The following is a 14,994-nucleotide window of genomic DNA, read 5'->3' as shown; positions in this document are numbered from 1 at the left end:
GAATAAATTCAGCTGACAGTCTGAACTAGAAGGATAAAACTTTTGGGCTTAAAAAAAAAGAAAAAAGAATGCATGAAGGTAAACTTCTCTGCATTCATTACATTGCATTACTTTAGTACATTAGTGGGAAACCAGAGGGAGAAAGTTGCTATTGTATCTTGTGCAAATGACTTTAATGAGAGATAGTCATTAGACTATGCTAATTCCAGTGTTAAACTTCCAAGAATGGTGAGCTTATGATTTTCAGTAATCTGTGACCTACACTGAGTTGTGCATTAAAAAAAAAAAAAAAGATAAAAAAGATAAAAAAGATAAAAAAGAAAAAAAGATAAAAAAGAAAAAAAAGAAAAAAAAGAAAAAAAGAAAAAAAAGAAAAAAGCTCAGTTTTCTCTCTTACCACAGCTGATTTTTGAGTGGTGCCTAAACATTACAAAAAGGGCAGGAGACTATATGGGGATTTTAACTGGCTGGACCAAACACTTAAGGGTCCTATTTATGCCAAAATGTGCACTCCCTAATGGGTTGGATAGTGGGTGCTGTTAAATGAGTAGTGATGGATGAGTGACATACAGGATTTTGAAGGTAGATTGAAGCTTAGACATGCTGGATATGTCATTGGCAGGCATTATACAGGAGTAACGAATGGTGCTGATCTCTTGCCTATTGGGATGATCTTTATGGTTCCCTGAGGAGCCGCAGAGCAAGCAGAGATCCCCCTTCCTCCCATTTACTGCCATGAGCTTGAAAAAGAAACATGCAATTTTGTTAGTGTTCATCCAGCCAGTGGCTGCAACTAACACCAGGACATTTGTATCAGTTGCAATAACAGAAAGCCCCTAAGGGCTCCCCAGTGTCTTTCCTGTTTTATGGGCTATGGTCTGGGCCTCTGACTTTTCATTTGGCCTAGAAAATTCACAACAGGGTCTTACAGGCAGCTGAACTGGCACGTGTTGGCTGTAACAGGCCTGCCAAGCTCCTCACAGCATGTCTGCCCGTTTGGCTCCCAGTTCATGTTCTCTTATCACGGGCAGTGCCTACAGCCCATGCATCCACAGCTCAGCTCCACTACGCTTCACCCGCATCAGGATGGTCTGACCTGTGCCTCCTCCTGGGACCCCATGTCTCAGCGGATCTCCCATAGCAGGGGAGATGCCTGGAGCAGCATCATGGCTCTTTCTCCATCGTGTGACCAGACAAATTCCATCTTTTCTTGCATGCAGCTCTTCCTCTGGTCCCTTTCTCCTTATATCACACTACTCAGTAAGGTGATGTCTCAGGTGAGATGAGTTTATATAAGCAGTGCCATACACACTCACAGCTTTCCAGCTCAACCATCACAAAGCAATGTTCCTCCCTCAAGCTCATCCAACGTCCATATCTGCTCATGGAAAAACAAGGAAGTAAATATGGAGTGCAGTTTGGAGGTGCTGTTAAAGAAATGCAGGTCATGATAAACCAGTATCAAAACATAATATCTGTTCTATGAAGCTGAAGTCTGCAATATCCTTATCTCAGGCTGTAAAGAATCTGTATCTTAAAAGAAACAAAGTATGTGAATAAAGAATGCAGAACTTTTTTTTCAAGCTTCTAATGTTCATCAATGAGACACAGCAAGGTGAAGGACAAGAAGTAGGTAGATGAAAAAGAAAAAAAATATGAAAAAGCAAATGCCTTTGCCGCTGATTGGTTTTATTTCTGACTTTGGAAGTGAGATCATCTGCTATCATTGCTAACGCTGACAAGATGAATTCAAAATATTCTGGTACTTGTCTTCATTGTTTTGAAATCTTTAGATGACCCTGTGAGACGCTGCTTCAATCAGAAATACTATAATTTCCTTTGCTGTAGATACCTAACATACCTAACATTTTAGTAATATTACCTTGTCACATTTTAATCTATGTGAGGTTTTTGTTTTGTTTTGTTTTGTTTTGTTTGCCTTTGAAACATATTCTAGCCTGGTTTGCAAAGCTGTAGGACTGCAGAGACAAGGGAAACGTTTGTCCATTGTCTAAATATTTGAAACTGCAATATATAAATTCTCATTTCTGCTTTTCTGAGGTATTTTTTATAATGCAGTGCTGTTTGCTATTATTGTTGCTCTGATGACTGTGACACTAGAAGCTGTTGTGGACATTCAGCAATCCTCACTCAAAACACAGCAATAAGAGAAGATTAAGATAAAGTGACTTGCCCAGATTCAAAAAGCAAGTAAATAGCGGAGTTAACATTAAAACTCTATTTTTTTAATCAAAATCAAAACCTAATACATTGTGTAATAGGCTAAACAATGATGCTAAGTAATTTAAAAATATGTCATACTTGAATCTTCCTAGATTATGTTGTGCTAATCTTGACTGACAGAACGACTTGCAAATATGTTAACGGAAAAAAAAAAAACCAGCACAGGTGTGGTAACTGTGACTTGGTACCAGTAAGACCTTAATCTGTGTATATATATAGGAAGATGCTGACTGAGTGAAGCAAAACCTCATTCAGTAGTCCTTTAGGATGTTAGAACTTTTTAAGCATTAAAACACTTGAATAAAAACTGAGGACAAGCACCAGTGCTCAACAATGGAAAGCACTACACATTTTTTCATACACAAAGGGCAAAAAGCATTTTATGCTAATTTTATTTCACATGAAGGAAAATAATAAACAAATTATGCATATGAAATCCCAAGGGCAGATATTCAGTTGCTGCATACTTACTTTACTGGAGTTAAGTTATCTGATACTTCTGGACATTCTGACCCTCAAATGTTAAAATAGACACCAATCTCCCTGTTTCATGGGCAATAACTTCTGTTGAAAAAATTTTGGTTTTAATTTGTAGATGTATTTGCATTCTTCATCTTTACTTCTTGTTTTTCCATCCAGCTGCTGCTCTGTGATATGTGATATAAAAAGACTGAAGATTTTTTAAATTGCTCCTACCTTTTGCAAGCAATGCAGCTATTTCCTGTTTGTGCAGATAAAACATTTTAGTAGACAATTAGATATGAATTTCAGTACTGGGTAGTTTTCCAATCTGGTAACCCTATATTCAAACTAAAAAAAATACAATTAAAAATGTACTCTGAGAAAAAAGTCAGAATCTTTCTAGTGTGGAGATTTTCTTCTATTCCAGATTGTAGGACCATATACGTCAAAATAAATTGAAACTCAGGTACGATGAGGCATATTTCTATGTATTTTTGTGTGTTTCTACATATTCATGTGTCTATTTTAAATTCTGTAAATTTGCTAAGTTTTTGGCTCTAGGTGGTTCCTCCAGAGAGTTAAGACACCGTAACACAAATTTTGGGAAGCTATCCCACATTTGAAATTCCACTTTATTCCATGAAGCTTTTCAGTGGAAAACTATTGAGATCTGCCAGTCTCTCCAACCCATAGAATTCAAGCCATGACCTACTGGATCACTGGATGATGAAAGTAAGTCAGTCAGTGGTTAACACAGAAAACTTTGCAATTTTCCCCTCCTAAGAGAACATACTGCTCTATATTCATGATAGGGAAGAAGTCTGGAGGAAATCCATGGTAATATTAATTATTTTTAAATGTGCTTAGAGAGATATCACTAGTTTAATATTGTATACCATCTGGATCCAGATTCTCTAGTTTAATATTGTATACCATCTGGATCCAGATTCACTGCTTGAGAGAATGTTTATAGTTATGAACTGCATCTTCACTATAAGATTTACGCACTTTATTCCTTCACTTTCATGATACTCTAAAATAATCAGTTTCCAACTGAAAAATAGAGGCCATAGTTGAACCTGTATGAAGTCAACGCAAATTCTCAGTGAACTCTGGATCACATCCCCTGGCCAGACCTTAAACTGGGCTAAAGATGCTTTCAATCACTGATGACTCACAACGCTAAAGAAAGAGAGTTGTTTTTCCTTTTCTGCTGCGCAGCTCTGAATGCCATTGACAGCCAGCCCTGCAGAGAGATAGAAACAGAATGCAATCAGACTTCCAAATCTTCCCTTAATGCAGTGTCTTTGGAGCTTTTCCCTGTAGGGTACCTTTCAGATGGGGATAAGTAATGCTGTTAGTACGTAATCCAATCACTGATGCAGATTGCTCCTAGACAACCCTGAGCAGCAGAATTTTTTTTTTACTTTATAAAGAAAGTAGCTTTTCTACAGTAAAAAGAAAAAAGGATGTGTCTTAAAAGTTATTAACAGTATAAATAAGTCTTGTTATATATTGTCTGCATATGATAAAATTGGAAGCTTAGTTTACCATAAAATATCAGAAACCAAAGTAAAAAAATGAAACATTTTAGTGTTCAGAACAGGATGCCAGTTTGGTGCTCTCCTCTCCCTATTACATTGTGCAGTCAGCCAGGGATGCATGCTTCTCCTTCTTATTCCCAGACTGAACCCATTTCTAGGATTGCCAAGGTAGAGGTCTCATTCTAGATCTTTTGCTGCCACTAATGTGCTCTCACCCTAAGCACTGTGCTTAATATGGTGCTATTGGTAGTGTGGTCTGCAGACCCAGTTAAAGGACTGGGACTTTCTAGATGTGATTTCTCTTTTCAGCTTCACATCTAACCTGTTATTCAAATTCACATCATCTTCCCTACTTCCATGTCCCTCCCATCATGTCTCTGTCTCCTCTGTTTTGACTGCAGACTTTTTGGGCATGGGATTTTACCTCCCTTTTGAATATATAAGGCTTAGCACTCGGGAGGGCTGAACACATCTCGAGACCATGTGACAAACAGAAAATTATGGAGTGGTGTCCCACCCACCCAGTTTAAGCATCTAACTTTGACCTACTGAAGGCATTTTCAAAGTTCTCTATAGAGGCAATAGAGACAGATGGGTGCCTTTGAAGCTCTCAAGATTGATGCCCTTCAGGTATCCAAGTTAACAGCACAGTATCTAGCTCTCCAGGCTATCAGAAACATCTGCTTATACTGTTAAAACTGTATGCTTATAAACTGGATCCCTCCCATAAATAGGAACAAAAAGACCATCAGAAAGTATGTATGGTTGTTCCAAAAGAACTGAGTCACTCAGATATGATAAATGCATGGTTTCCTCAAAATCTCTCAGGATTCTTTCAAAGTGGTGCATTAGTACTTCCCAGTTCCACTGAGCTGGTTTGTTTAAAATGGGTTTTTGGCATCTGCAAATGCTTCTAACAAAATGAAATTTGCAGGTGTAATGTAATTCTCAAACAGATATCTAAAGTGAGAAATATATTGAGGGCATATGGAAATAGCATTATTTACATCCCTTGAATAATTTTTTATAACATAAAATGTTTTATATGACCTTAATCTTTCCATCTAATTTTTTTCTTTTCTTGAGCATTTAACACATGAAGTTCCTTGTCAATCATACCACCAGAAGCCTGATTCAGATCTATACCCAGACCATCTTCTGCCTTTTGTAGCAATCAGTGGATTGTCAACAAATTGGTAATGTTAAGAATTTTGGTGTAAGCATGTGAAAGGCTTAATTCAGCAAAGGTAAAAACTTAGAAAACAGTATGAAGACGTACTCAAGAAAGATTACGAGTCCTCTTCGTATTATTTTTAATTATTGTAACATTATTGGACTGCTTAAACAAATACAGGGATCTTGTTAGCTGTGGTAGTTGCTGCAAAACACAAAGCAGGAAAGCTTACTAATTTTGAAGAGTTTATAAATTAGAAGAACAAGTGAAGTCCTGGAAAGAAAACCAGCAGAGAGAGATGAAAGGATTTGTTTAGGGCTACAGAAGAAGAGATAGCAATAAAACCAATGATCTCTGACCTGGGATTAGTCTGTGACCACTAGGCCAGGTGTTTTTCTTTGCCTGGTAGATTATCAGTTGCTTTTAGTGCTGCTAGGGAAAGGTCCAGTTTTCTAGGGATGAATTCTGCCATATCTTACACTAGTGCCAATCAAGTGTCTTTCCTATTAAGAAAATTGATTAACAGATGATTGAACAAAGGAAGGGCACCTGTTCTACCTTTTCTTCCCTTGTAGATCACAATGTAATACAGTTAAGAAAACCCACTTCTGACTGATTTCATTAGGCCAGGGTAAGTCAGATGCAAAACCAGAAAACGAAGTGTGCAGTCTGTATTCCAAGCTAGAAATTTCCACCATCTCATATAGGATGGAGCTACTTAGAGATTTCATATGGAGTCAGTGCTTAATGGAGGTGAAGAGGGCAGCGGAGGCTGGCTGTTTCTTGTCTTTTTCTTTTTACAGAAACACAGGCAAGGATCTCATTTTCTGCTGCGTGCATCGGCTAAAGGGGGCAGGGGATGTCAAACTGTATGGATTTCTTAGCAGGTTTGTTAAAGTTTTTGATTCCCTTGATTTATCCTTTCGTAACCATCATGAAACGTGAAAGTGCTGGCAATTAGAGTTAATGAGCATTTCATTGCTTGTGACAGTTTATTTCAATTAGCATTGTTGCTGTTTTCTTCTTTAAGTGGGGAAAATGTTCTGGAAAGCTTCTGTGGTAACACATGGAGCCAAGCTTGAGTTCTCCAGAGCTGGCTGAGAACAGCAGACACAACTTGACCTTTACAAGAAGGGAATACATTATTCTTAAAGGAGCCTTCAGCTCCCTGTTGGCTCTGCTGCATACTTTTACACATTTCTTTAGAAGATTTTTGCCACCAAAGACCTCTCTATAGGTGCACCTCTCACAGACCAAATGCCACACTCATTTCTACAGTCTTTCCCAAATGGGTTGCTCTGATACACAGAGGTTACAGAACTAGTCAACCAATGTTCGTTTGTTCCTCCCTTCCTCCCTTCCTCCCTCCCTTCCTTCCTTCCCTTCCTTCCCTTCCTTCCTTCACTACATTGATCTGTCTGTCCGTCCTTGGGTCCTTCCATCCCTTCTGCATTCCTCTGTACATGTTGGGAATAAGGAAACATGATCTAACTCAAGTGATAAATATGTGAAGAAGTGATGTAACTAACCTGATTCTCAGAGAGCTGATGAAATATGGAACATGAGTATTGATAACTGACAATTGCTCATGTTAGTTTAACAGTACTAGTTTCAGAAAAGTCCTTCTCCTGAGAGATGAATCAATGAATCTGAGCATGAAAACCAGTGTGCAAATGCAATCAGCCTGATCCTACAATTGTGGGTGTGTAAGGAATTTGATACTGCACACAACAATTCCAGCCAAGGCCAAGTTATATGCAACATTTGACAGCAGAAAGGCTGGACTTCTAAAATAAAGTTCTAGTCCTGTATGTCACTGCATCCTACATTTTTTTTAATATTTGTTTTCATGATCTCTGCTCATTGTTCTGATTAAATATTTCATGCTTCTTTATTAAAACAGATGGCAGATTTCTCAACACAGCAATATTCAGTGCCTTAAAAATCCTAGACTGACTGAGGTCAACAGAAGCTTTGTGGGACTTGTTATATCCATTTAACAGAATAATATACTGTACCATGGAATCATAGAATCATAGAATCATAGAATCATTGAGGTTGGAAAAGACCTCCAAGATCATCGAGTCCAACCATCGACCCAACACCACCACTCACTAAACCATGTCCCTAAGTGCCTCATCTACTCGTCTTTTAAATACCTCCAGGGATGGGGACTCAACCACTTCCCTGGGCAGCCTGGTCCAATGTTTAACCACTCTTTCAGTAAAGAAATTTTTCCTCACGTCCAATCTAAACCTCCCCTGGCGCAACTTGAGGCCATTTCCTCTTGTCCTATCACTAGTTACTTGGGAGAAGAGACCGACACCCACCTCGCTACAACCTCCTTTCAGGTAGTTGTAGAGAGCGATGAGGTCTCCCCTCAGCCTCCTTTTCTTCAGGCTAAACAACCCCAGTTCCCTCAGCCGCTCCTCATAAGACTTGTTCTCCAGACCCCTCACCAGCCTCGTTGCCCTTCTCTGGACACGCTCCAGCACCTTGACATCCTTCTTGTAGTGAGGGGCCCAAAACTGAACACAGTATTCGAGGTGCGGCCTCACCAGGGCTGAGTACAGGGGCACGATCACTTCCCTGCTCCTGCTGGCCACACTATTGCTGATACAGGCCACGATGCCATTGGCCTTCTTGGCCGCCTGGGCACGCTGCCGGCTCATGTTCAGCCGGCTGTCGACCAGCACCCCCAGGTCCTTTTCCGCCAGGCAGCTTTCCAGCCACTCTTCCCCAAGCCTGTAGCGCTGCATGGGGTTGTTGTGGCCAAAGTGCAGGACCCGGCACTTGGCCTTGTTGAACCTCATACAATTGGCCTCGGCCCATCGATCCAGCCTGTCCAGGTCCCTCTGCAGAGCCTTCCTACCCTCGAGCAGATCAACACTCCCGCCCAACTTGGTGTCGTCTGCAAACTTACTGAGGGTGCACTCAATGCCCTCATCCAGATCATTGATAAAGATATTGAACAAGACCGGCTCCAAAACTGAGCCCTGGGGAACACCGCTCGTGACCGGCCGCCAACTGGATGTAATTCCATTCACCACAACTCTCTGGGCCCGGCCGTCCAGCCAGTTTTTGACCCAGCGCAGAGTCCACCTGTCTAAGCTGTGAGCCGCCAGCTTCTCTAGGAGAATGCTGTGGGAGACAGTGTCAAAGGCCTTGCTGAAGTCCAGGTAGACCACATCCACAGCCTTTCCCTCATCCACTAGGCGGGTCACCTGGTCATAGAAGGAGATCAGGTTGGTCAAGCAGGACCTGCCTCTCATGTACCCGTGCTGGCTAGGCCTGATCCCCTGGTTGTCCCACTCATGCCTTGTGAGCGCCCTCAAGATGAACAGCTCCATAATCTTCCCCGGCACCGAGGTCAGGCTGACAGGCCTGTAGTTCCCCGGATCCTCCTTCCGGCCCTTCTTGTAGATGGGTGTCACATTGGCAAGCCTCCAGTCGTCCGGGACCTCCCCCGTTAGCCAGGACTGCTGATAAATGATGGAGAGCGGCTTGGCGAGCACCTCCGCCAGCTCCCTCAGCACTCTTGGGTGGATCCCATCCGGCCCCATAGACTTGTGAGCATCCAGGTGGCGTAGCAGGTCATTGACTGCTTCCTCTTGGATTATGGGGGGTTCATCCTGCTCGCCGTCCCTGTCTTCCAGCTCGGGGGACCGAGTACCCTGAGGATAACTGGTCTGCCTGTTAAAGACTGAGGCAAAGAAGGCATGAAGTACCTCAGCCTTTTTCTCATCCTCGGTGACAATGTTGCCCCCCTCATCCAATAAGGGATGGAGATTTTCCTTGGCTCTCTTCTTGTCATTAATATATTTGTAAAAACTTTTTTTGTTGTCTTTAACGACAGCGGCCAGATTGCGTTCTAGCTGGGCTTTTGCCTTTCTCATTTCTTCTCTGCCCAACCTAACGAGATCCCTGTACTCTTCTTGAGTCGCCTGCCCCTTCTTCCACAAGCGGTAAACTCTCCTTTTTTTCCTGAGTCCCAGCAAGAGCTCCCCGTTCAGCCAGGCTGGTCATCTTCCCTGCCTGTTCTTCTTATGGCACATGGGGACAGCCTGCTCCTGCACCTTTAAGACTTCCTTCTTGAAGATCGTCCAGCCTTCCTGGACCCCTTTGCCCTTCAGGACCGTCTCCCAAGGGACTCTCTCAACCAGCGTCCTGAACAGGCCAAAGTCTGCCCTCCGGAAGTCCATGGTTGCGGTTTTGCTGGCCCCCCTCCTTACTTCACCAAGAATGGAGAATTCTACCATTTCATGGTCGCTAAGCCCAAGACGGCCTCCGACCACCACATCTCCCACCAGTCCTTCTCTGTTTGTAAACAGCAGGTCGAGCGAGGCACCTCCCCTGGTAGGCTCACTCACTAGCTGTGTCAGGAAGTTGTCTTCCACACACTCCAGGAACCTCCTAGACTGCTTCCTCTCTGCCGTGTTGTATTTCCAGCAGACGTCCGGGAAGTTGAAGTCCCCCACGAGAACAAGGGCTAGCGATTGAGAGACTTCTGCCAGCCGCTTGTAGAATGCTTCATCCGCCTCTTCATCCTGGTTGGGTGGTGTATAACAGACTCCCAGCAGGATATCTGCATCATTGGCCTTCCCCCTCATCCTTACCCATAAACACTCGACCGTATCATCATCACAATCGTTGAGCTCTATACAATCGAAACACTCCCTAACATACAGGGCCTAAGCACACAATGCTAAGGCTATTATTATTATGACTATAATTTTTATTTACATGTCATCAGACCTACCTAGGTATACTGTAGGCAACAAGTTCGACAAAGTGTACAGCAAAACTCTCCTCGACTAAATAAATGCTTTCCCTCAGGTCAGGTAGCATAAAATGTTCTAATGAACTATGTCCCCCCGGAATACCCAAAGACGTCTTAACATGTTTCTTTTAACTTCTCTAACAGAAACACTGCCTATCTCACTTGAAATTCTTCTTCCCAAGCTAATTGTTAACATTATTGTCAACTTTCATCAGGAGACCATTCAGTCTGCCTTCTGAAATAGGAAAATCCTTATTTACCCACTTATTTATATCCCTGATATTTTTGTTACCAATTCACTGTTGGCTGGAATAATGTCATTAGCACTTCTTGAACTCAAGTTATAATCACACAAACAAATATGACAGATTGGTTTTATAAAGTTATTGCAGCAGTTTACTTTATCCAAAATAGAACACGTCTTTATGTAAGTGTGTTAATCTATAATATTCCTATATCTTCAATACTTCCTGCAGTCCTGAAAACCCCATTTCAAACAGGTTATATAGCGATTTAGGCAGAGGTAAAGAGGATGTCTACAAGGACAATTGTAGGCATGAATTCCACGTATGAGAAAAAAAGAGAGGACTGAAAAAGATGGTAGAGTCTATAAGATCAAGAATGCTGTTGATAAAGCGAATGCAGTGCACAAGCTAAACTGGTTATCTTATCTTTGCCACAGGATGTTCTGGAGGTCAGATGTATAAATGGGTTTGGAATAAGATCCAGAGCTCTAAGGTGAATCTACCTAAACATTTTTCTTACTGAAGAGCATACCCAAAACACCACAGGCGTTTATAATCTCAAAAGCCAAGTTTGAACAAGAACTAGAATAGCTAGCTTCTGTAAAACTTAAAGTGACTACAAAGTTGACTACACGAGAGAGAACTGAAAAGAAGTTCATAGACACATCTTCACCTATTTGTTGTGGCCTTGCAGAGCAATTCCTTGCTTCCAAACTCATTTATTAACAAACAGCTTGATTTTCTGGTTGCCCCAAAGTCTCCAGTGACTTTCAGAATTTTTTTTCTGAATGTATCTGTTCCTGCTTCTCTCAGCAGTTTTTCAGGCACTCTGCCAATGTATAGACTCCCATCTCTTTCCTGAATCTCACCCTTCCTTTGCTTGCCACACCTTGAACTTTGGAAGCCCTTCGGCTTCATGGAGGCTCCATTGTTCTCCAAGGGCATGAGGTACAGCCAGACATCCCCACCTGGCCCAGACACTTCTTTTTTTTTTAAAAGAACATGATATTTAAAAAAGAACTGTCAAGAAACATATAAAATGGGTGCTATCATTGAGTTCATAAGAGCATTCAATTTACCTCTTTCTTGTCTCATGTTTTTAGTGATATACACTGCATTTACACCTGGTGGTGTAAAACTCCATGGAAATCAATACACTAATCTCTCTTTGTGAGAACACTCCAAAAGACAACGGGAACTGCTCTGTTCTTTAGTTATGTATGTATTTGGAAAGAGTTACTAACCTTTTTTTCTCCTAGCATAGTTCATAGGGCAAGCAGTAAACTTGACCATCTTGCTCAACTTTTGGTTGACTTGATCTGGACATCTCCGGATCCCTGCCCTGAGGGTGGTTATTTTCTTTTCTACAGCACAATATAATGGCAAAAAAATGGGTCACATGCATTTCACACATACTTCTAAACTAGCAAGTAGTTTAGAAGGCTACTAAAATAGGAGGTGAAGTTTCCAGGCTTTCTCAGTTAGACAGGATGGTTAGAAGGCTGTGGAAGATTGCCCTTAAAGTGATTGGAGGCTTTTGTTTCTTTTTTTTTAAACTCTGTCCCCCAGGTGTGCCTGAAGCTCTTTGCTCGGATCCAACAACTATTAAGCTAACTTCAGGCCTCAGCTCACAAATTCCTACAGGGTTTGCACACCCCAGTTTTCTAGATGTAATTAATCAGCTCCTGTTCTGACCAAATCAAAGTCTCTGCATAACTAACGGAAGTATTATTGCAAAGTCTATGAAAGGAATAATCTCCTAAAACCTTGTCTATGACTTTGTTAGATGCTCCCCGGCTTTGCTCCTCATGACTCCTCCTTCATGCACCTCTTTCTACCTAGCTGCACCCCGTTAAATGTGAAACTGTGTCTGAGTGGCCAGATGTGCACATGTATGAATGCAACCAAATTAAACTGCACACTCACCTGATTGTGTACACACTAGAAATGCCATGCTAAGAAGAATTTAAAGAACCCCAGAGGAATAGTATATATTGCAGAAGTCAATGATGATAAATCCAAATAAATCCTATTTTAAGACCAGAGTTAATCCAAAGGGTGAAGGGACTGGCAAAAAAAGGAAAAAAGCCATGAGTAAATTTTCAGTTATTTAGCTTTGTCTTATGACTGGGTTGTATGGGTCAGAGAATATCAGAGATTGAAATCCAAAAAATATCTGTGCCTGTAATGAGGCTAATCAGAACTACAGATAATTTAAATGAGTCTTTCATAGTTTATTCTGGTATTCAGTAATCCATTTTTCCTCATATCCTATAGCATTTTTCCATTTTATCTAGGGAGAAGGAATCTGTCCTTGAGCTTTGAGATAGTACAACTCTGAATAGTGCAGCTGAGCCCTGATTACATTATCTATGATTATGGTAAAAACAGAATTTCCCTTTGCCAAGACATTTCCATATTTCAAAAATGTTTTCAAACTAAATGGATAAAAAATGTTGATGTTTCCTGGAGAACAGACAATCACAACAATTTATATTAGAAAACATTGAATAACCATGATGGTAATGACTCAACTTTTTTGAATTTGTCCTGATAAACTCAAAGAGCATACAAATCACCTGTTGATCTACATTATCAAGTATAGAGCTGTAATAACTAATTAATATAATCTGAAAGCCAAAACACAATGAAACAGACTTATGTTCTAAAAATTAATATTTTCAGGTGCAGACCTTGAAACCTATAGCCAGGAGTATTTTTATTTAGATAAAAAAATAGCAGCTAATTAAAGAAACATTCCCAACCATTTCTCATGATAAACCTTCAGAAAAATAGTGTTGTATGGAAGCAATTTTCCCTTTAAAAATATAATGAAAATGTGCTCTTTCATCAAAGATGAAAAGTTTTATTCAAAGATCCTTTGGAAAAGTGTTGGAGTGCTGAAAAGTTAGGAGGAGAAAAATACTTTGATGTTGTGCAATTCATGGGCTGGAGTGCTATCGTTAAGATGTAGAAAATCCTCTTTATCAGGTAAAACATTGTCGTGGTTTAACCCCAGCTGGCAACTAAGCACCACACAGCCACTCACTCTCTCCCCCCTGTGGGATGGGGGAGAGAATCAGAAGGGTAAAAGTGAGAAAATTCATGGGTTGAGATAATTCTGATCCTCCCCATAGGCAGGCAGGTGTCCAGCCATCTCCAGGAAAGCAGGGCTCCATCACATGTAACCGTTACTTGGGAAGACAAACGCCATCACTCCGAACGTCCCCCGCTTCCTTCTTCCTTCCCCAGCTTTATATGCTGAGCATGACATCATATGGTGTGAAATATCCCTTTGGTCAGTTGGGGTCAGCTGTCCCAGCTGTGTCCCCTCCCAACTTCTTGTGCACCCCCAGCCTACTCGCTGGTGGGGTAGGATGAGGAGCAGAAGAGGCCTTGACTCTGTGTAAGCACTGCTCAGCAATAACTAAAACATCCCCGTGTTATCAACACTGTTTCCAGCACAGATCCAAAACAGAGCCCCATACTAACTACTGTAAAGAAAATTAGCTCTACCCCAGCCAAAACCAGTGCATTCTCCACCCCTTATTCCATACCATTTACATCAAGCTCAGGTCCCACACTATCCGATACATCCTCATTAACCACCACTCCCCTTCCCATCCTTTGATATAATGCATGGATATCATTCCCTTAGTCTATGGACCACCCCTGTAAAGTGTCTGTAAAATGTCCATAAAATGCCCACAAAATGTCCACTGAGTTCATTTAGTCCATGACTTTGGGTTCCATCTGTTATGGTGGTCACTCAGGACAGGAGAGGTGGTGTGTTGCGTGGAGTTACCGGCACTAAAGCCAGCTCAGGTTGGGTCACTGCTGCACTTGCGTTGCTTCTTGTAAGGTTTCTCCTCCATTGATTCAGGTGGTTCTGCTATAGTAATTCCTATAACATGCAACTCAAATTATGGGTTATAACAATTTAAAGGTATTTCCATTACAATCTGCACCCCTGGTCCCTTTGTGCCAGGTTATAGGGTTTAACATTGCAATGAACTCCTCCCCTTGCTCCTAGCCTGGCTAGCAACAAGGGGTTCCTGCTATAGTAATTCCCATAACATGCAACTCAAATCATGGGTTACAACAATTTAAAGGTATTTCCATTACAATCTCCACCCTTGGTCCCTTTGGATGAGACCATAGGGTTTAACATTGCAATGAACTCCTCCCCTTGCCCCTGCTCTGGCTTGGACTTCTCCACGGACTACAGTCCCTTAGAGGTGTACCTGCTCCCAGTGGAGCCTTATCTATGGGCCACAGTCTCTCCAGGGATATACCTGCTGTGGCATGGACTTATCCACATCCACAGTTGCTTTGAGGTGCACCTGTTCCAGCATGGCTTTCTTCATGGGCCACAATGCCTTCAGAGATATACCTGCTCCAGTGTGGCCGTACCCACAGCCGCAGTCCTTTCAGAAGTAAACCTGCTCCAACATGGTCTTACCATGGCTGCAGACCCTCCAGGGGTGTACCTGCTCTGTCATGGGCTTATCCATGGCCACATGCTTTGAGGTGCTCCAGCATGAC

The sequence above is a fragment of the Aptenodytes patagonicus genome, chromosome 3, assembly GCF_965638725.1.
Source record: "Aptenodytes patagonicus chromosome 3, bAptPat1.pri.cur, whole genome shotgun sequence".
In the NCBI taxonomy this organism is placed as follows: domain Eukaryota; kingdom Metazoa; phylum Chordata; class Aves; order Sphenisciformes; family Spheniscidae; genus Aptenodytes; species Aptenodytes patagonicus.
This window is presented reverse-complemented; position numbering follows the sequence as displayed.